Genomic DNA, 22,814 nt, shown 5'->3' with positions numbered 1-22,814 from the left:
AGTGACTTAAAAATATGAGAAGTACCTAATAAATACAAAATCAGGGAAAGACTCCCCACCCCCTCTCAGCAGATGTAAAGTCACGCAGAGTGATGATTTTTACTGAGGGATTAAAAATAATTTTATTCTGCGATAAAAAGATAACGATGGTTGGGTTTTACTTCTGAGTGGGAGCATTTGTGGAAAAATGTATGCCCTTGGAGTCGTGTATATTCTGCAAATAACGGTCAGGTTATTGCCAACAAAAATTTCAATTAGTTAATATAATTTACAGGAGCAGAGTTTAATAGCATCCTTTAATAGGCAGATCTAAAAGAAAGGCCTGGTAAAATTTGTAATAGAGTGCCCATAGAATTTAAAGGGTGATTAAGAGTCTTATAGTTAAAGGATGTTTCACACAGAAAAGGGAGAAATGTTACTTTTTATCGTAATACTTTCAAGCCTTATGTTGCTCATAATTCACTCCAAAAATTGCAATAAAACATCAGAACGCCTTGATAGCCTGAAGAACATCATTTGTTCATTTATCTGGAGAAAACTCCCGAAATTTTAAAACGAGAACAATTTAATACAGCCAGTGTGGTTTAGTGGTTAAGAGCGGTAGTCTCGTAATCTGGGGAACCGGGTTCGCGTCTCCGCTCCTCCACATGCAGCTGCTGGGTGACCTTGGGCCAGTCACACTTCTGTGAAGTCTCTCAGCCTCACTCACCTCACAGAGTATTTGTTGTGGGGGAGGAAGGGAAAGGAGAATGTTAGCCGCTTTGAGACTCCTTAAAGGGAGTGAAAGGCGGGATATCAAATCCAAACTCTTCTTCTTCTTCTTCTTAAAACAATCTAGAAACAGCATCAATGAAGGACCAGCGAACACAAGAAATCTATAAAAGGTTGAGCAGAACAGAAATGTTTTGAAGGTTCATTGGGTGACCTTAAGCCACTCATACTTTCTCAGGCTAATCTTCCTCACAGGGTTGTGAGGAGAATATGGGGTGGCAGGAGAACAACGTATGCTGCCTTGGGCTCTGTGCAATGGCAGACCTTGGGGTCTCAAATTTCAGTGGTGTCCTGAGCAGTGCCAAAATTTGGTCGTCGTCCCCACCTTCCATTCTAGTCCATAGTTGCGTTGCTCCCCTAAATCCGCCTCTGCTCTGTTGAAGAAAAAGGGATACAAATGTAGTAAGCAAAGAAATAAGCAAGGAAAGGCAGGCACACACACACAAGGCCCTACTGTACTTCCTTCCTCAGAGAAGTCTAGAAATTTAATTACTGTATTTTTTGCTCTATAAGACTCACTTTTTCCCTCCTAAAAAGTAAGGGGAAATGTGTGTGTGTGTTGTGGAGCGAATGCAGGCTGCGCAGCTATCCCAGAAGCCAGAACAGCAAGAGGGATTGCTGTTTTCACTGCGCAGCGATCCCTCTTGCTGTTCTGGCTTCTGAGATTCAGAATAATTTTTTTCTTGTTTTCCTCCTCCAAAAACTAGGAGCGTCTTATGGTCTGGTGTGTCTTACAGAGCGAAAAATATGGTACTTCCTCTAAAGTAGGCTTAAGATTATGCACCCTGAGAGCAGCAGCAGAATTCAAAGAAGGCAATTAAGCAACACAGTGGGGACATGGGCAGGTAGTCAGCTAAGATTTACTCAGAGTAAACCCACTGAAGTTAACGAAACTAACTTGGGATGCATATTAATTTCAGTGGGTTTGCTCTCAGCAGAACTTAACTGAATACAACCCTTCCATTAGCACAAGGACTGCACTTTACACAGCATTAGGGCTGCTATACATTTTCCCCAGAAAAGCTGAACAACTTTGCCCAAAAGGCAAAGCATGTAATTCACACTGGTTGCCTGATCACAGCCTTCCCCACTATGGTAAGATGTTTCCTAAAATCATACTTGGAAGGTACCCTGAAGATCATCTAGTCCAACCTCCTACAATGCAGGAAAATGCAGCAGTCCCGTCTAGGGATTGAACCCGCAACCCTGGCATTATCAGCACCATGCTCTAACCTAAGGTTACCAGACGTCCCTGTTTCCCGGGGACAGTCCCTTGATTTACAAATCAGTCCCCTGACAAAATCCATCTATTTAGTAGGAAGTTGAAAAGTGTCCCCGGATTCACTGAAAAATATCTGGCGACCTTACTCTAACCAACTGAGCTAAGTGTGTTGTGTTTGTTCTTGATCTACAGTAATTATTTCCAAAATATCTGTTTATACAAATGCAGATGGTATTAAAATCTGAGTTTCCTTTTTGTCTTCCTGCTTTGGGTTCTATGTAAGTAGCCAGGCTCCCAGAATATGTCAATGCACGTTAAAAGCTTATAAGAGCAAAACTTGAGGCAGATCATTTGGTATGGAAGTTTCTGCTGATGTACATATTACTGGAGAAAAGGCATTAGAATCTTGCCCAGCATAAATTTAGTAAAGAATTATCCATGATAATTTAGATATCAAATGTTGATTTTTCTGGAGCTGACAGCAGAAGCATATGGTGACTCTCTCTGTCTCTCTGTTTCTGTCTCTCTCAACAGGTGGTTCTTTGTGGGGAACTTGTGGTCTTCTACTGCCATCCTCTCTGGCCAACTCTGGCTGGAGTTGATGGGAGGTTCCCTATCCCTGATGTAATTTCAGGGACGGCAAAAATAATTGTGCCCATGAATCCATTAGTCTTACTGTTGAGCTCTGGTGGAAGCCACTGCAAGGAAGAATGAGCACAAGCTGAGGGTTGTTTTTTTTTTTTAATCTACTAATGGAAAAGGGAATTCTAATAGCAATTATAATCTAAAAGACCCGCCTTCAATACATTATTGATTCATAAAGCTTGGGCAATAATAGGCCTTTTTAGAATTAGTGCACAAATGCGATTTTTATCACATTCGGTAGGCTAGTTTCTACACTCACACATCCGTCTTCCATCTTGGCACATTACAGCTAGGCAGAAATTCTCAAGGGGAACAGGGGACAGGGCAGGTGATGGATGTGGCCTAAAGTGAGAGGGGGAAACTCTGGGGCCAAATAAGAGAGACCACATCTGGCTCCTCAGTCTGAGGTTCCGCATCCCAAAAATAGGGTATCAGGATTATTTGGAGCATTCTATATATCGCCACTGATGCAAGTAGTTGCTAATAGTTGCTAACTGGAATAATTACAGCATGAGACCAAAAACAGAAGTAAGGTTTTCAAAAGGAGAGTAAAACAAGTAGCTGTAATTACTAGGAGGGAAATAGGAGGGATAGTAAGACCGATTAAGCCCTGACTCAGAGTTTTATTCTGAGCTGTACACTTCCATCTAGATCTCTCTTTGTGCAGGGTAATTAAATTCTCCGGCTGATGTGTGTTCAACAGCTGAGACTAAGACCTGGGAGAAGAGGGTTTAATTCCCCACTCAGCCATGAAGCTCACTGGGTGACCTTGGGTCAGTGGCCACCTCTCAGCTTAACCTACCTCACGGGGGTGTTGTGGATATTAAAAGAGGAGGGGAAGAAAGATATACATCAGCTTGAGATCATTGGGGGGTGGGAATGGGGTATAAATGCATTAAATCATCATAGAATCATAGCGTTGCAGAGCTGGAAGGGACCACAAGGGTAATAATAATAATAATAATAATAATTTATTTAAACCCCGTCCATCTGGCTGGGTTGCCCCAGCCACTCTGGGCGGCTTCCAACAGAATATTAAAATACAATAATCTATTAAACATTAAAAGCTTCCCTAAACAGGGCTGCCTTCAGATGTCTTCTAAATGTCAGGTAGTTGTTTATCTCTTTGACATCTGGTGGGAGGGCGTTCCACAGGGCGGGTGCCACTACCGAGAAGGCCCTCTGCCTGGTTCCCTGTAACTTGGCTTCTCACAGCAAGGGAACTGCCAGAAGGCCCTTGGCGCTGGATCTCAGTGTCCGGGCAGAATGATGGGGGTGGAGACGCTCCTTCAGACCCACGACCATGAGATTAAGAGTCTCATGCTCTGCCCACTGAGCATCGTCCTCCTCCTCCTCCCTGGATAGCAGCTGCCAATTAGTGTCAACTGTACTGAGCGAGAGGGACAAATGCTCTGACTAGGTGCAAGATCAAAATCCAAAGAGGCAATATGTAGGACAGGAAAAGCAGCAAAAGTCGGGATGCTAACAAGGGCAGGATCTGAGCAATTGGCTGGCCAGTTACCAAGATAATGTGGAGGACAGAGGCTTGACATAACATGAAGAGACTCATTTCATAGCCAATCATGTTCTGGGATGTTTGACCAAAGGTAGTGAAATGCCAGGCACTTCTCACCATGTTTTCCAGCTCAGTGAACAGGGTATAAGGTCTTTGCCTCCAGGATACGAAAGGCCTTCCTTCTATGTATTCCTGTAGGATTCAGACCTTGGCAACGAACAGTGATTTAAGCAATTGCTCTTTTATTGGAAGGAGATACTTCAGGACCTAGGCATTAAACCTAGTAGCCTAGTTATAAACCCACTTTTACAACGTCTCCTGCCTCTTGTAAATAAAAGCCATTTATTCGTTTCTCTCCCCAGAGCTGCAAGTTCATTGATAGCTGTGTGCTGTTAAAATAACCGTCGCTTCTCCAGACAAAGGTGACTGTTCCTGTGTTTATCTTTATATTCCTGCTGCTCTTCCTCCTGGGACTGTTCTGTATGTATGAACATATAAAGATAGGTTTCGGTTTAACGTTTCCAACCAGAGTGTTTTGTAATGCAAAATGTTTTGCAGGCGCAATAAATTGACTAGGGCTGCTTCCATATACCAGGTCACCAAATGCCATCTCACTGCTGCCTGTGAAGGGGCAATGGAGCGGGCAAAAAGTGAAGGTGCGCCATGGGGATGACTCATTCCCTGCTTTGCAATGGCTGCTGGCTTTTGCCTCCACAGCTGGAGCAGAGAGAAAACTGCAGGAGTTTCCATCTCTCCTCCGGATGCAGGGAATTTGCACTGAATGTGGACCGTCCAAAGAATTCCCCCTGAGCAGTGCAAGGGGGAGGGAGGTGGGGAGAGGGGGGAAAGAGTGCAAGACCGGAGGGGAGGGAGACTGAGAAAGGAGAAATGTCAAGACTTTTTCAGCTGACCTGCTTTCGTACTTGTTTATAGTTCTACGACATTGTGAGTTAGTTCAGAAGTCATGTTCAATACACATAGCCACTGCTCCTTTCTGGTATGCAAAGTGGCATCAGAGGTAATCGAAGGAGAAGAAGGCAAAGAGTCTTGAAGTAACAGAAAACCTGACGCATTTGCATGCATATTCTCCCCCCCCCTTTTTTTTTCTGTAGCCTCAATAATTTTTGTTAAGGGGTGGTCCAAGCCTTTTGTACTGGGCACCAGACCACCTGTCTCCCCTCCTTTTGCAGGGGGCGGGAATGTAAATATTATTTTTAAAAATTTGCACACTGGGCATGCTGCAAGCCCATCATCTTAATTTGCTCAGACTCAAATTTGTATCTATATGTACATATCAGCATAGTCAAATGATATGCAATTTTGTGGCCTGGGTCTGTTACATGTCTAGCATCACCTCTGGTTTAGGGTTTTTTCCTGTGAGATTTTTGGGCCCATAAGTGTTGCCTCTCATCCCTAATATCTTTAGTCTCCTTATTCACTATCTTGGCTCCTTCTTTCACAGCGATTGCACACTCGTGCCAAAACTAGTTTCTTTTGCTAAATTGCTACATTAAGCTGATATGTATAAAAAGGGGGGTGAGTGTGTCTAAAATTGCATTTTATTACAGTGTGCCCTTGTTAAATATTCCCTAGATCTAAATCAGCCCTTGACAACAATAATAACACCCAATTTATTTATGTTACAGGTAGGTAGCAGTGTTGGTATGCCATAGTCGAAAAAAATAAAAAATAAAAAAATTCCATCCAGCACTAATGACTAACTTAGTTGGTCTCTAAGGTGCTAATGGAAGGAATTTATTTTTTTATTTTGTTTTGACTTTATGTGCTTGAGTTGTTTAAACTGTTTTTAACACTGTGTTTTAATGGCTGTAACTCTCCCCTGGGACCACAGGGTGAGGGAGGGTAATTAATAATAATTTCTAAACATGTAGCAATTTTTTTACCACACTCGAGAAAGAAGTTTAATGGCATTTGGGACCATTTTCTAAAACTTAATGAAAACTAGCAAGAAGCTGTTTACTGTTTATCAGCTCATTAACCAGCCCAGGTAGCTGTGCACTTAATGTGCAATCAATAGCAGGTAATGATTATGTCCAGGCTGTCGAATTCCAGAGCAGTTGTGTTAAATCTGGTAAGCAAACACACAAGAAAATAGTTAAATACGGTACGCAAACACTCAAGAAAATAGTCCTGTGGAAATGCACATAGAAGATAAACTTTTGCATTTACAGAACATCCATTGCACATTTAAAGCACCTGATTTCCCCCATGGAAACCTATGATATGCAGTTTCCCACTCACAGAACAACAAACTCCCAGCACCCTGAACAAACTTTAGTCCCCATGCTTCTTTGGGAGAAATCCTGTGCTTTAACTCTGCAAAGGATGTGCTCTAAACTCATGCCTAAATATGGTAACCATACTGTGCACTTTAGCTGTGCAGGACTATGGTCACAACATAGAATTGACATTAACAGCATTATTAATGCTTTCCTAATTATAGAATTGACATTAAAACTAATCATAAACGATGCACATCTTTCGCCTGCCCTATGGATAGAACTCACTGCATATGTGACTCTGTGCACCCAGAGAGGATCTGCCCTGGGTTTTGCCGAATTTTCTCAGGCATTCCTGACACACACTCTGTGCTCATTTACTCATGTTCGATTCTCTCCAGGACTCTGGTGTGTTGGCTGCTCCCACAAGGACAGTGGTATGGATCCAGAGGGCTCTGTGGGAGAGGGAGGTGTCAGATCATGCTGATTGTCAATACAAGTCAATACCACTCATCAACCTTAAGGGCCAAATGATGTAGATCCAATTGTCTTCTGCCCTTCATACTAAGGTAGTACAGCAATTGGTACCCTCCTTCCCCCAAACCATGGTGCATAATACGGGGAGCTGGTTGAGTTATGAGGCAGAAAATCCCTTTTCGGGGAATATAAATACAACAATAGTAAAGTAAGGGAGCAACACTGACTATGGGAAGCCAGAGTAATTTATGTCAGTTTAAGACAGCGTCAAGTATGACAGATCCAAACCCTGCTCAGGAGCAGAGCTACTTCCAGCTAAGGTGACAGAAGGAAAATGAGCCCTTAAAACAGTGTTGACTTACACCACTCTTTTCATAGAATCATAAATGGAAGGGGTCCCTAGGGGCATCTAGTCTGACCCTGTGCAATGCAGGAATCTCCGCTAAAGCATCCATGACAGATGACCACCCAACCTCTGCTTAAAAGCCTCCAAGGAAGGAGAGTCCACCACCTCCCAAGGAAGACCGTCCATTGTCGAACAGCTCTTACCCTCAGAAAGTTTTTCCTGATGTTTAGTTGGAATCTCCTTTCTTGTAACTTGAAGCCATTGGTTCGAGTTCTACCTCCCAGAGCAGGAGAAAACAAACTGGCTCCATCTTCCATGTGACAGCCCTTGAGGTATTTGAAGATGACTGCCATATCTCTTCTCAGTCTCCTCTTTTCCAGGCTTCTTCGCTGGTTTAAGCTTCCCCAGGTTGACAGGTCATGTGCCTGAGCTAAACAGAACTAGGATCCAGCATAAGTCCCCCTTGCCCAGTCCCCCACACCCCTGAAATGTATTTTCTTAGGATTTACACTGGCCTTGGCTGCAGTGAACCAGGATGAAGGACTTACACCGGTGTATCCCTTCATTTCTCTAGGGCTTGCACAGGGGAACTTCTCACTGTGCCTTACATCCCCATCGTCTCCACCCCCATTGTTCTGCCCGGACACTGAGGCCCAGCTCTGAGGGCCTTCTGGCAGTTCCCTCCCTGTGAGGAGCCAGGCAGAGGGCCTTCTCGGTAGTGGCACCCGCCCTGTGGAACGCCCTCCCACCAGATGTCAAAGAGAACAACAACTACCAGACTTTTAGAAGACATCTGAAGGCAGCCCTGTTTAGGGAAGCTTTTAATGTTTAACAGACCACTGTATTTTAATATATTGTTGGAAGCCGCCCAGAGTGGCTGGGGAAACCCAGCCAGATGGGCGGGGTATAAATAATAAATTATTATTATTATATTGTTACAAGTCTAGTATGAGGCGGAGAACTTTTTCCAAACCAAGGACCACATTTTCTTCCAGGCAAACTTCCGAGGGCCACATGCCAGAGGCAAAACTAATAGAACAATAAATATGAACTCTCTTCCTTTCCTTTGTTTATATTTTTACATTTTTACAGCAGGCTAGTTTCTTCATTGGTACATCCCTCTCTAGAATCATAGAATCATAGAGTTGGAAGAGACCACAAGGGCCATCGAGTCCAACCCCCTGCCAAGCAGGAAACACCATCAGAGTACTCCTGACATATGGTTGTCAAGCCTCTGCTTAAAGACCTCCAAAGAAGGAGACTCCACCACACTCCTTGGCAGCAAATTCCACTGTCGAACAGCTCTTACTGTCAGGAAGTTCTTCCTAATGTTTAGGTGGAATCTTCTTTCTTGTAGTTTGGATCCATTGCTCCGTGTCCGCTTCTCTGGAGCAGCAGAAAACAACCTTTCTCCCTCCTCTATGTGACATCCTTTTATATTCTTCACCCAGGCAAGCAAGACACATTATCAGTGCTCGAAGAAAATATTGAAGGAAAATGTAAAGCAGGGGTGCTGTGCGGTGTTGCCCAGGGTGTGTGAGGGCCAGTTAAAAATGCCTCAAGGACCACATGTGCCCCCTAGGGCTGAGATGCCTCATCCCTGACATTGTAATTAACATAGTGAATGTTTTCACTTGGCCAAAAGGTTGAGAAAACAGATATTCTCCAGACTGATGGGAGGGGGGAGCATTGATTTCAGCACCACATTACAGTCACACATATCTTTCATTGATCTCACCTTGATGTAATAGCGAAACCCAATTTGACAGGAGGGCAATTTCTATTCTCTCTCTGTCTCTCTCTACGGGCACACACTTAACTCATCAAAGTGGAGTCTCCTGTGAATTAAAGTAACACCTAATCTGGGATGCTTCCTTTAAACACCATTCAGCAGTTCCCATTAGGACAAATCTTCTCCCCTGTAACAAGATTGCCTGGAAAAGATAGATCAGGAAATGAAACCAATCCCACACAAACCTTTTAGAAAAGGACGCTGACTTAAATGCACTTAAAATGCAGCCCGTTCTTCTCACGTCTCCTAGGGCAGAGAAATCTTGAAATCTGTGCCCATAATTAGTTCCACATAACACAACCACTCAGGTGAATTCACTTGCATTTACTTCTTGGCTTCCAGGCTGCCGATCCATCCATTCCTGATTACCATTAAAAAATAAAAAATAAACAGCTTTTTGCTTCATGTCACAGCAGAAAGGAATCTCTTCCTTCCACTTCTGAGGTCTAAAAAGCTCTTCGCTGTCCTTGATGGGCCCAATATGCAAACACATCTCAACTGGTTTCCAAATAGATTTTGGGGCAGGGAAATAATTTGGGGGGGGGGGGTGGCATTAAGTGATATGAGTTAAGGAAAATGCATTATTAAATCACATGATCTTTTTTTAAAAAAAAGTGATAAATGTGGAACAGACTCCTCTGGGAGGTTGTGGACTCTCCTTTGGAGATTTTTAAGCAGAGGTTGGATGGCCATCTGTCATGGATGCTTCAGGTGAGATTCCTGCATTGCAGGGGGTTGGACTAGATGACCCTGGGGGTCCCTTCCAAGTCTATGATTCTATCATTCTATGATTCCCTGCATCTGAGCAATGTGCCCCAAGGAAAGCTTTGCTGGATCAGGTTGTTGTAGAAAGATTGGGGGTTGGTTTTTGCTGCCCAGCTGCTCAAGGGACTCCGAGTCTTCTAAGTCCATGATCGGTCAGAAAAGAATACACAAATGGGATTTGTATTGGAAGAGGTGTCCAAGTATTACTTTCTGCTGGGGAAATATTTAGAGTAATTAGGAGAGCAAAGGTGGCTTTTGAAGGATTGTTGTGTGTGCTAAAATAATGTGTAATCTTCTCAAGAAATATTTCCTAAATTTCGAAGGGTGAAGGGTTGGTTTTCTGTGGAGTGTGTGTCTTCTGTGCATGTGTAAACTTTTATAACAAGATCAAAGGTCTGTCTAATCCCACATCCTGTCTCTCAGTCTTCTGACAGATGCTTCTGGGTCACCATCAAGGAGTCATGGAGGCAACAGGCCTCTCCTGCTGCTGGCTTGTAGCAACTCGTATTTGGTGGCATTCTGCTTCCAAACATGGCTGCAGAACTGCCTTGGCTAATAGCCATCAATGAAGCTTATTCCCCATGAATCTTCCAGATGCCCTTTTACAGCTAGCTGCCTAAGCTAGTAGCTTCTTGTGGCAGCAAGCGCATGAATTAATGATGCGCTCTGTGAAGAAGTGCTTCCGCTTGTCTCTTCTGAATCTACTGCCAACCCGTTTCACAAGATGATCCAGAGCGCTACTGTTACAGGAGGCGCAGGAAAAGCTTCTATCCACTTTCTCTACTGTGTATACCATGTCCCAGCTCAGCTGTATCGCCCCTTCCTAAACTAAGAAGTCCCAAACACCCATTTCCCCAAAGTAAAGCTGATCCAGCCCCCCCCCATGTGCATTCAGCAAAACAGCATAGGATGACTTGCAGCACCTTAAAGGGTAAAAAAAATATGGTGGCATAAGGTTTAGTGATCTCAAGCCCACTTTGTCAGGTGCATGAAATGAAATTCTAGCTGGATATAAAGGAGAAAATAGTAAGGTGGGAGTTGAATGGCAATGAGATGCAAAAATTACTGCCAGTGATAATTACAGTTTAAATGTCTGTTATGTAGTCACACCCTTTACAGTAGCAGGTTTGCCAAGAACATATTCAGCTTTGCTGAGATGATAGGCTGAACATCTGTAGTGGAGCAGGAAATGATTCACTAGTCATTTGCATTACCCTTTTCTGCACATTTTCCAGCCCTATGGTGGGGCCACCAAAACTACCACCTTTGCAACTTATGTTGATATTTTCATTCAGCTATTCACCATGACCTTACAATCACTTTCCTACTTAGTTACCACCTATTCAGCCCCTACCTTAGATTCTTTCAGCTCCCAATGTACATCATTTCACATTCACAAGACCACCTTTTACAATCTTAAAACGACACTGGTTTATGTAATCTGTTCTGTTGGATCTGGAGTAAGCAGACACGTTTTCAAGATAGCTCCTGAAACTCCCAAATCACCATTTGCACAGAGGCTTGGTGAGGGCAGCAGGCACGGCACTGTCACCTACTCTTTTGGTGGAACTGGGTTAGGCCTGCCGGTTTGTGTGTGCGGTGGAGGAGTCTGCATGTGTGAGGAGTCTGTGTTATGTGCAGGGCTGTTGTGCATGCAATCCTGTGTGCAAGAAAGTGTGTGTGTGTGTGTGTGTGTGTGTTCAGTGGCATTTGGCCCTCACAGGACTGGCCAAACTTAAATGTGGCATGAAAAGCCGGCCATCTTAGTGTATTTTTGGTCTTTGTGGAAGCCGCTCAGAGTGGCTGGGGAAACCCAGCCAGATGGGTGGGGTACAGATAATTATTATTATTATTAATAATAATAGCATTATTTTTTTAAAAAAAACCGTTCCACAAAGTGCTGGGTTCCACAACGATGCCGATGTTTGGGAAACCACCCCAGCCACAAAAATGCCTGGTCAGGACAGTGATTTCAGGATTTAAAAGAACAAGTAGCTCAGGTGGTAGAGGCGTAGAGCATGAGACTCCTAATGGGTTTGAGACGCACAAGGGGCAAAAGAGTCCAGCACTGTAGGGGGCTGGACTACAGGGTCATCGTGGGCCCTTACAATTCTATGATGCCTCTTTTTCTGCACCAAACCCCCGTGAAGCCAAGGCCAGGGTCGCGGGGCCTGTTGTCCGATTTCATCTCCCAGGTCTCCCTTCCCTCTCCTCCCCTAGAGGTTCCCTTCCCTTCTTCCAGCTTTTGCCAAATCCCTTTTGTCTTAAGAGGGAGAACAAAGGGAAGGGGGGGCTTCCTCCCTCACCCCCCCCCGCAGCTCCCCCTCGTCCTCCTCTCTCGTTCCTGCAGCCGACCTCCCCCTCCCTTGCAATTATCTGCGCCGGCTGCCTTCCCAATTCCCCTAACCGCTCTCTTCTCCGCTTCCTCTGATTTACGCTTAGGCGCACAAATCCCATCCCGGTTTGCCCAGAGGCTTCCCCAGCCACGCATCTCTCCTAATTAACTGCCTTCCCAATGGTCCCGGCGCTAGACGGCGGAGGCAGGGCTCCAAGGAGCACGGAGAAGGCTTCTCCCTCCTGAGTCTGCCTGCCTGCCTGCCTCTTTCGGTTGCAGGCCTCTCCAGTCGGGAGAAGACGAGGAGGAGCCTCCAAGACCAGGCTCGGCGCGATCCCTTATCCCTGCGCTTGTTTGCCTCTTTCTCCCTCTGAGAAACAGAGCGCGAATTTGTGGACGGTGCCTAGCAGGCGGGCTGTCTCGCCTGGCGGCCGTCGGCGGCGTGGCGAACTGAGCTTCAAAAAGGCGCAGAATGGCAACTTTCGGCGTACAGCCGCCGGGGAGGTGTCCCTTTTGGATCGCCTGGCGCTGCGCAGCGCGCAGCGACTGGAGGCGCCCCGGGCGCCGAGAAGAGGAGGGCGCGGGGCAGCAGCAGCAGCGGCGGCGCTAAAGGGCTGGCTCTCTCCGCTCTGGATCCGGGAGGAGGGAAGGAGAGGAGATCGGGCGCCTCCCGCCCAGCCGCACATGGCTCAGCCGGAGCGCGGGGCCAGATCGCGGGCGGCGCCTCCCCCTCCAGGCATGTGCGCGCCCAACTCTGCCCGGAGCCCCTGGCCAGGGCGCAGCGGCTGAACGGCTGTGCCCGGGAGAGGCACGCACCCGCGGCTCCCTGCGGGCACCTGTGCGGAGAGGTAGGTGGGACGTTGGCTGGGATCTTCGGGGGGAGGGCGGTGTAGAAATTTAATTAATAATAATAATAGCTGCCGTTAAGGGCGGAGGGTGGAAGGATCGGTCTTGCAATGGCGCGGTACTGGGCATGGTTGCTCGGAAGAAAGTGCTATTGGTCAGTGATGTTTACTCCCATGTAATTGGGTCTGAGGTTGAAGGCTGGGTCTTTCTCGTGCTGGGCGTGGTGCCCCCGAGGCTGAGTCTCTGCCCCATGCCCAAGTGAAGCTTGTTCGCCCAGAGGGAACTCGAAGATGTTCTATCTAGCCCAGACCCTTTTTCGCCCCCTTCCCGAGATTGATTTGAGCCAAGGCTCAGTAGCACGCCCCCACCCCAATAACCCAATTTTAACTCCAGGGCTCAATGTGTCTGGTACAAGTCGTTATGAAGAGAGTGTTGTTGAGCATGTGCAGAGTGTTTGTTCCTCCTTAGCGAGGGCGGGGAGAAGCATCTCTCACATCTAGGTGGATTTAGAGTCCCGAGGTGGGATTTGCAGGCTAGTGTGTGCTTTCATTGGGGTCTGATCTTGCTGGAGCTTTCCTAGTGGCAAATAGTGCGGTAGTAAGGTGAGATGAAACTGACAAAAGTGCGTGTCCCTGAGCACACACAAAGTGATTTTTTTACTGCAGTTAAACCTGGTATTAGGGAGACGAAACTTCCAAGTCAGACAGCTTTGCGTCCAAGTAGGTAGATCTGTAGATCTCATTTTGGGACTGACCACTGGAGATGATTTGCTTAATCTCTCTCTCCCATCTGATCCCAGGATCACCTGCTTTTTCTCCAGGGGCCTTCGGCAAACTTTTAAGGTTGTGGAGGGAGAGAATGGCCTGCCACAAAGTGAGAGGCTCCATGCAACTAGTTGGCAGAAGCTTATTCCCTGTAGGGAATCCGCAAGCAGGCAAAGGTCAAGCCTCCTGTGCCCTTCCTTGGCATTCAGCTTGGCACTGCCCCTTCCTCTCCTAAATGTAGTGGCCAACTCAGGGCCTTTATTGGCTATTCGAAGGCATTGGTGCAGGACCAGCTGGGAAAAACTAGATTCCCAGTGGACGACAAATATGATGTGATTGCTGGTACAGGAATCTGGGAGGTCTGCGTTCAAGTCCATGCCTGTCCATGAAGCTCATTGGGCAACCCTGGGCCAGTTGCCAGCCTTGCCCCTTAACAGACCTCACAGGACTGTTGTGAGGGTTAAATGTAGAGAACCTTGAGTTCCTTAAGATGAAAAGTGGGATGAGCATCTAATAAGGCCCGTTTGTTGCCTGGCTTCAGGTGGTCCCGTTCACATGCTCCACAAAGCATCCTCACGTTTTGTACACATAATTCTCTCATCCCCTTGTTGGTATCTATCAAAGTGGAAGTCCGGGAGGATTTGGCAGTGGCTGGTTAGAAGATGCTCTCTGCAACAGCATTCTGCGTGAGGCTGCTGCTGAGAAGCAATCCAAGCGATGGGACATTGGGCTTGGCTGTGGGGAGTGAATGCTGAAATCCTTCCTCAGCCATGACCTTCACTGATGAGGGTTTGGGACAAGTAGTGATATTGGAGCACGTGTGGCTTTTGCGGTATCTTACATATTGATTTTCAGTGCATCCTCATCTCCAACGTCACTGGTGCCCTTGAACAACCCACATAGATTCCCCATGGCCCGGGCCACCTTTCTGCAACCTGGAGCCCTCCAGATGTTTGCGGCGACAGCTCCCATCAGTCCCAGCAAGCTCCAGATTGGCAAAAGATGGCCTGCGTTTTTGCACTGTGGTGTTTGTAGCATTGGCACATGAGACCGTGCAGGGAAAACCTCATGCATGTGTTTCCAGGTCCTATTTCCCTGGTTCTCTTTTGTGCCAATGGACTGAAATAGATGTGCTCAAAGAACGTCCTGCGCAGGCAGCCTCTCACTACAAAAAGGGTTTTTCTATAAGTCTTCCCTGAGATAATGGTTTCAGAATGCTTATGGCAATTACATAGACATGGTCTTGCAAATTTCTTCGTACCTGCGTCCAAGTATCACACGGTTGCCCGAGTGGTGAGAAGGGGGAAAGATTCAGATGGCTCATCTGTGGTGTAGAGAAGGACGAAGCTGTAGGTGTACTGAGTGCATTTTAATCTATATGCATGACTCAGTTGCTTGTTGTTGCGGCGAAGCGTGCAGAAGGAACACCTTGTTGCTTCTGTCTCATCTGCACCCTGCTGTGAGGGAGGGGTGGTATGTGGTAAAAGGGGATTGCAGCAGGAAAATAGTATGCAAGGATTAAGAAGACCCATCTTGGCCCAATCCCTGCGCTGATCTTCCAGCAGCTGTGTGTTTTTGTGTGTGTACCTTTAATGTTCTTTTTTCCCTCCCCCAAAAGAACTGCGTAACGGCGTGTCCGCCCGAAACACCTGGGAGCCAGCTGTGTCTGGAGTGGTGTTTGACGTAAAGAACTCTGGTTCATCAGATGCTGTCTGGTAGCAGCTTTACCTGTCCTTGGGAGTGACATTAAAATGCAATAAACGTGTTTCCTGGTCTCTCGTTCCTCCTGGTCTCCTCTAATCTGCTTCATGAAGTGGTCTGATTGCTCTAGCTTGGGGCTGTTGGCTGCTGGGCTGTTGGCTGCTGGGCTTGGGGTCTTCATGAGGCCCTTGGGGTGAGATCTCCAATGTGGCCCAAGGCAATTGTGCAAACCACTTATTGAGACAGGAGTGCAAACATTTGGGCTGGGCTTGGTGGCCAGTCACTGTTTCTAGTGATGGCTTCCTGACCCCCAGAGGCAAGTTACACTGCATCCCTCATGTAAAGTGAAAAGTGGGGGGCTTAAAGGGGAACTGGTGGGTGACTGGCATGTGTACCCCATTCTAGTCAGCCCTTGAGACCGATACACTCTCACACTCACCGTATTTTTCGTTCTATAAGATGCACCTGACCATAAGACGCACCTAGTTTTAGAGGAGAACAAGAAAAAATTATTCTTGCCCTCTCTGCTCAGCGTCTCTCCAGCAAAGCGAGAGGAGAAACGGAAGGGGCTCCATTTCTCCTGCCACTTCGCTGAAGGGGTGCTGCGCAGCTTTCCCTCTCTGCGCAGCGCCCCTTCAGCGAAGCGGCAGGAGAAGCGGAGCCCCTTCCATTTCTCCTCCCGCTTCGTTGAAGGGGCGCTGAGCAGAGAGAGAAAGCTGCGCAGCGGCTCTCCAGCGAAGCGAAGCCAGGAGAGGAAGAGGGATTGGTGCACACTGATCGTTCTTGCTCTCCTGGCTTCAGCGAAAGCTGCGCGGCCTGCATTCGCTCCATAAGACGCACACACATTTTCCTTAACTTTTTAGGAGGGGAAAAGTGCCTCTTATAGAGCGAAAAATACGGTATCTTCCCCTTGCTGTTAGTGACTTTTTGAAAACCAGTTCATTCTTTAGCGGAATAACACTAGATCTTTGCCTGTTGGTCTCTAGAATTAAGCTTGCGATTGCTACTAATGAACATATTTAAGATCTCTGAATTGCACCAGCCTCAGAACTAGGAAATGAGGCTTTTACTAAAGCAGAAAGGGTGTTCTATTAATCCTCTCCTGCACCTCACTTGAAACAGCAATTCAAGTGCTCAGGATTGAGAAGAGGATGTAGTTGGCAATTTACCATTGTTTGCAAGCCACAAAGGGATGTGGAATACCATTTGCCAGAGAACAACAACACGCCCCTCTTAGGGTTTCCAGGAGGCATATGCCTGGTCTCTGTGGAACAAAATGCTTAACTGGATGGGCTTTTAGGGTTCTTCTTATGAATATGTGGTGTCCTTTGATCAGTGGGAAAGGAGAGATGTGCAGCAGAAGGAGAGATGTGCAGCAGTTTAGTCTGGCAGGACTGGGAGCCACACTTTCTAGCATTTAAAAGGTTTTTGGAGGCAAAGCAGCAGCATGTGGCTTAGATGATGGGGGCCTGGAGCTCCGGTTTGATGTTCTCAAAGGGAGGAGGAACTGGTATTGTTGGTGGCAGTGCTAGTGAAGAACTTCGGCATGCATGTAGAAAGGTGGTGTGTTAAAGGGATTTTAAAAAAGATTAAGCAGACCACATTACTTACTGCTGTTCCCCTCCCCATCAAAAGAATATTTTATGAACATGAAGAAGTGGAAACCCACAAAATTGGCCAGAAATATAAGGATGAAGGTAACCTCCCAAGCACAGGATTTCCCTACTGGTTCACTAAGGGAAAACATCAGTCATGGTCCTCCTTTGACCGAATTCCCTTGATCTCATGGCTAGAGAGATGTTGCTGAAACTCATAATTACCTGGCTTAGAAAACAGGTTGCCCTGCTTGTAATGAATGAATGCACTGCAAATCACAATTGCTGATTCATTTCAGCAGAGGTGAGCTTCCCATAACTAGCTGAGCTGTGGCGTTTCTGGCTTCCGTGGAGCCTCCTGAGTCTTTGCCTCCTCCTGCTGCAAAACATGAGGAAGTATGTGTGCGCTTCAAAAGTACACTTCAAAAATGTCTTTCCATAGCAAGTCATTTATCATATTTCTTCCGTAGGTTCTTCCCAGGAGGATGTGGACAGCTTATTCCCATCCTTCATTAGTTAGCCAGGCTGAGGCTGGGCAGCTGTGTTATAAAACGGGTACATGTCTCACTGTCGGAAGGGGAGATCATGGCAACACTTCAAGTCAGGCTTTGGTAACCTGGTGTCTTCAGGAAGCTTTGGAAAAAACATCTGGAGGGCACCAGGTTGGCGACAGCTGGTGGAAGGGTTGAGTGTATTAGGGGGAAAACAACAAGCTCACAACTTTATCGTGCCAGTTTGAACAGCTTCCACCCTGTATGAGATCTATTGTGCTTCATCGGGCAAAGTGCTTGAGTGTGTGAAGCAGTTTCAAGGTTTCTTGAATCAGAATATTCTTTTCCAATCAAGTTCCAAGCCTTCTTTTGGAACTGAAAGTGCTGGTGGGAGCCCATCAACAAAGGTCCACCTCTCTGTGGCTTATGATACCATCAACTATTGTACCCTTCTGAATCACCTTGGTGGGATGTAGGGGCTCCATCCTCTCTTGATGAGTCAGTCCCAGAAAGTGGTGGTGGGAGACAGCATTTAGGATATGTGGTACTACATGTTGCATCTTGTTTCCTGTTCCCTTAACATACGTGGATCTGCTGGGAGAGGCCGTTCAGGGATTTGGACCAGGATAGGACATCATCTGCTTGCAGATGACACTGAGCAACATCTCTTGTTTGCATCTTCTGATCCTAGGGAGGCAAGATTAGAAGCCCTGAACTGGTGTCATCTTTGGATTGGATGAGGTCAAACTGAAGCTTAACCACGCAAGACGGAGGTACTGTTGGTTGGGGGGTTCTAGTGGTCAATATGTTTCAGACAAGATTGCACCCTCCTCTCTCTGCCCTTTCCTACACAAAATGCAGCAGGTTTGCAGTTTGGGGAGTATCCCTGGACCAGGATCTGCTCCTTAAGCAGAATTGATAGTTGTGGCCAGTAGCGTGTTTTACCAACTTGATATTTTATGCCAGCTATACTGGCAAAAGCACATCTGGCCTGTGTGTTCATCTGGCCTGTGTGTTCAGGCTAGCTTCCTGCAGTGTGCTGTATGTGGAACTGTCCTTGAAGACTCTGGAAACTTCCATTGACTCAATGCAGCTGGCAGGATTCTGACTGGAGCTATTCTACTGGATCATATTTTATCAATCTTTCGCCAGGTGTGCTGGATACCATTCTGCTTCCAGACTCAGTTCAAGGGGCTGGTATTGACCTTTACAGCTCTAAATGGCCTGGCACTAGAATCTCAATTGCCTCCCACTGTTTGAATCTACCTTATTCTGCATCAAGAGGCCCTCAGTTAAACTCCCTGGTGTCAAAGGTACAGCAGGTGGAGACATGGATGATAACTTTGTAGTGGTGGTACCCAATATCTAGAACAGCTTCCTAAAAGAGGTCAGTACACATAGTCTCCTCGGTGCCTACTTTTACATGTGAATCAAAGACTATTTTTTTTTATCTCAATGAACTTCTTTAGATCTCTCCGGCTGGTCATTTTAAAACCCTAGAGCTAGGCCAAAACATTCTGCCCTCCAGCTTTCGGACTCCAGCCAAACGTGAATTTGAAAATGGCCCATGACACACTGGATGCTCTAGACCTGGGATGGAGAACGTGCAGTTTTCCAGATGTTGATGGACTACAACTCCCATAATTCCTGACCATTAGCCATACTGGCTGGGGCTGTTGGGAGTCCAGCAGGGTCTCCATCCATCTAATAGACAGATCACCAGTGAGAACCACCTTCAAAGGTCACCCAAGAGACCTATGCTGAAATTCCTCCAACCCACTTGAACTTTGGCCCTTTTAAAATACTCCGTCTTTTTGCCCTTGCTCCCTTTTATGCTTAGGTCTCCCTCTTACATTGCATCACTTCCTCTGCAAAGCTTTGGCTCAACTACAACTTCACAACAGAAACATAGCCTAAGTCCTAGCCTGTTGGTCACTATTCAGGAATGATGGTTGTTGTAGTAGTCAAGCAACATCTGAAGGTTAGCTAAGTGGATACAGCTACGTTTAATCACTTTCATTCCTTGTCTGTCTTCTCTGCTCTCTTCCTTTCCCTTCCCGTGACTAAATTAAGACTCCCATCTCTCTTGGGGGAAGGGTTGGATATGGATATGCTTGGATATGCTTCTCTGTAAAGTTAGTTCCATGATGATACTATTTAAATATCGTCTGATGCATTGAAAATCAGGAGAAATTGTCAATTTGACAATTATGGCTTTGGCACACAGGTTTGGTTCTTTGTTGTCCCACCAGCAAATTCCTGTGCCTGTAAGATTGAAATTACCATTCTTTAAGGGGAGGGGAAAGAAATCCAATTATTAATGTTTGCTTCAATGAGAACATGGTCCATGCAAAAGTTAATCAAATAGCAATATTGCTGCTTTGTTTGTTCTTGCAGAAACGATCGTCTTGCTTTGCTCCTACAGAAGGAGTCTGTGTAGAAAAATGAATAGTGCAATTAAGCTCAGAGGCTGCTCACATACATCAGCCGTGTTGCTAGACCAGCACAGAATTTGGAAGTCTGCCCTTTATATGTTGGTAACCACTTTTAAACATATAAACAAGTGAAGTTCAAGGATGTAATTGCCGGTGATTTGTCCATTGCAATTGTGATTCCAGGACCTCTGCTTCAAGCAAAGTCTGCAGTTCTGTCACTGTAACTGATCTGTTTGAACAAAGAAAGGATTGCCTCTGCAAATGTACTGTATCCTCAATCTTCTCCATTCCTCCTAATTTCAATCTTGAATGGTTTGGGTGCTGGGAGTATACTCCTCACAGGGCTGCGGTTCCCAAAGTGGCTGAACATTCAATCGATGCCTCTTCCCAAGGAACTTTGGGAATTTTAACCATGAGGTGGGAGTTTCAGTTTCTTTTGGGGAAGCCCGATTGTTTAAATTGGTATGATACTGCTTTAAATGTACAGTGCAGATGGGGCCTAAGACAAAAATGACAAGAAGGCACATGCAACATCTTGGGCTTAAGACTCATTTTTGGATATGTTCTTGGTTTGTTTTAATGGTTTTGCTGTCCATATCAAGCCATGTTTATGGACTACATGCCGATATTCAATCCTAAATTTCACATGTGGGGAACTCTGGCCCACATGCAGCCTCATTTTTTGTGGCTCTTGGTGTCTCCTGAAGCTGCCCCATCAATCTGTCTAATCAGGATTTCTTCCTCCTTATTAATCATCTCCTTACAGTTCCTGGTTTTTCAAAACTGGTTCTACCCCTCTCTATTTTCTGAATAATTAAAAGGGGCAATATTTTATTTGATAAACGTAAGTGGGTGGTTTTCTTTTCTTTCTTTTTCTGCAGGTTGTATGGCCTCCCCCCCCCGCCCCGCCCCGCCATCTGAAGACAAAATAGTAGGCTTCTGCTCTGTATATGTGTGGCAAGATAACATCGTTTATAGGGATGTTTTTATTTGCTTCCCAGAACAGTGGCTGTGTTGGGGCTGCCATACTAGGAATGAATCCCCTCTATTAGGTTATTTGAGTGTAATCCCATCAGAACCAGCTGGGGTTTCTTCTTGGAATTCTAATCACAGGTAACTATGATGGAAATACTTCTGCTAATCTGTTAATCCAGAATGCACTTTGCTCAATCTAGCAGTGTAGACCCCAGCACCTTACCTGGGAGCAAGCCCCCACTGAACTCAATTGGACTTACTTTTAACTAGACAGCCATGGCATTGTGCTCCTGAGTACAGCAGTGGGCTTCAAGAGTGCCACTTCCAAGGAGAACAGCGAAGGACCTTTTCACCAGCCAGAATAAGCTCCGTGGCATTCTATAGCTTCAAGAAGCGATGGAAGGAAACCTCTTTAGCTACAACTAAAGAAGCCTTCAATTGGGCTCTGCCCGGTGATGGATGTTGCTTATTTGTTCGGGAGCCAGACATCCTTTTTCTAAAGCAGAAATCTTCCGGATGGAGAGCATGATTTCCCGGCACTCTTGAAACTGTTAAGACATTGTGTTTTTTTGGGAAACTGCAGCTCTTTCTCGGAGCCCTTGTTGTTGCTGTTGTGCTGCTGCAAGACCTCTTATGGACAGTCCCTGCTATGTTCCTCACATCCATCAACAAGTTTCTCTGCTGCCTCTGTGACAGCCTGTGATGATTTAATCTAATTGTTTTAATATGTCGCAGATTCTGCTCTCCCTTAAGAGGATAGTTCCAGCAGCAAATGTTCCTTTAGATTATTATTTTTTTAAAGCAAGGCTACCTGCCCCCAAGGGACATGGGTGGCGCTGTGGGTTAAACCACAGAACCTAGGACTTGCCAATCAGAAGGTTGGCGGTTCAAATCCCCGCGACGGGGTGAGCTCCTGTTGCTCGGTCTCTGCTCCTGCCAACCTAGCAGTTCAAAAGCACGTCAAAGTGCAAGTAGATAAATAGATACTGCTCCAGCGGGAAGGTAAACAGCGTTTCCGTGTGCTGCTCTGGTTCGCCAGAAACGGCTTAGTCATGCTGGCCACATGACCTGGAAGCTGTATGCCAGCTCCCTCGTCCAGTAAAGCAAGATGAGCGCCGCAACCCCAGAGTTGGCCATGACTGGACCTAATGGTCAATGGTCCCTTTACCTTTTTTACCTGCCCCCAACATAAAGTGTATTTTTATTTATTTATTTATTTATTTATTTATTAATTATTTTGGATTTGGGAGGATGTTGTTTTGAGATTGTAACCCAGCTGCCTCTCTGAATGCTTTCAAGCATCCTTGCAAAGGCTTTGTATGAACCAAGGCTTCTTTCCCCAGAACTTGGCCAAGCCACATGAATGGGAATGTAGTAATTTCTCAGCAGCAATGGAGGGGGGGGGGCAATTTCCACTTAGTTCAATGTCTTTTGGGGAGAGAGTGCTTTAATCCTTTACCCTATGCCATTTTATTAGGCAACTCCCTTCCTTGGCAAGATCATAGTGGGGTCTTGGAGCTTTTTGTCCTCCTTCTCTTTAGTAAAGGTAAAGATACCCCTGACCATTAGGTCCAGTCACGGACAACTCTGGGGTTGCGGCGCTCATCTCGCTCTATAGGCTGAGGGAGCCGGTGTTTGTCCGCAGACAGCTTCCGGGTCATGTGGCCAGCATGACTAAGCCACTTCTGGCGAACCAGAGCAGAGCTTGGAAACGCCGTTTACCTTCCTGCCAGAGCGGTACCTATTTATCTACTTGCACTTTGGCATGCTTTCGAACTGCTAGGTGGGCAGGAACAGAGACCGAGCAATGGGAGCTCGTGGGGATTCGAACCACCGACCTTCTGATCGGCAAGCCCTAGGCTCTGTGGTTTAAACCACAGCACCACCCGCATCTCTTC

At 46.2% G+C, this 22,814-nt stretch overlaps 1 protein-coding gene across 5 annotated transcripts in view; it reads left to right on the top strand.

Annotated features, from left to right (window-relative positions):
* The first annotated feature begins 4,459 nt into the window (after positions 1–4,459).
* KCNS1 (potassium voltage-gated channel modifier subfamily S member 1) overlaps positions 4,460–22,814 on the top strand; it is a 69,099-nt gene continuing 50,744 nt past the window's right edge. For 2 of the 5 annotated variants that reach the window (XR_014512729.1, XR_014512730.1), the window contains exons 1-2: positions 12,857–12,957; positions 18,198–18,279. The gene's annotated coding sequence lies outside the window, so the exon portion shown is untranslated. Of the gene's footprint in view, positions 4,811–12,235; positions 12,958–18,197; positions 18,280–22,814 lie in introns of those variants that run through there. The other 3 variants (XM_083446993.1, XM_083446991.1, XM_083446992.1) reach the window with 3 other exon arrangements.

This window comes from Podarcis tiliguerta, assembly GCF_965153285.1.
Source record: "Podarcis tiliguerta genome assembly, chromosome: 6".
Classification (NCBI taxonomy): Eukaryota; Metazoa; Chordata; class Lepidosauria; order Squamata; family Lacertidae; genus Podarcis; species Podarcis tiliguerta.
The sequence above is the reverse complement of the archived record's forward strand: the minus strand, read 5'-3'. Positions and strand labels throughout refer to the sequence as shown.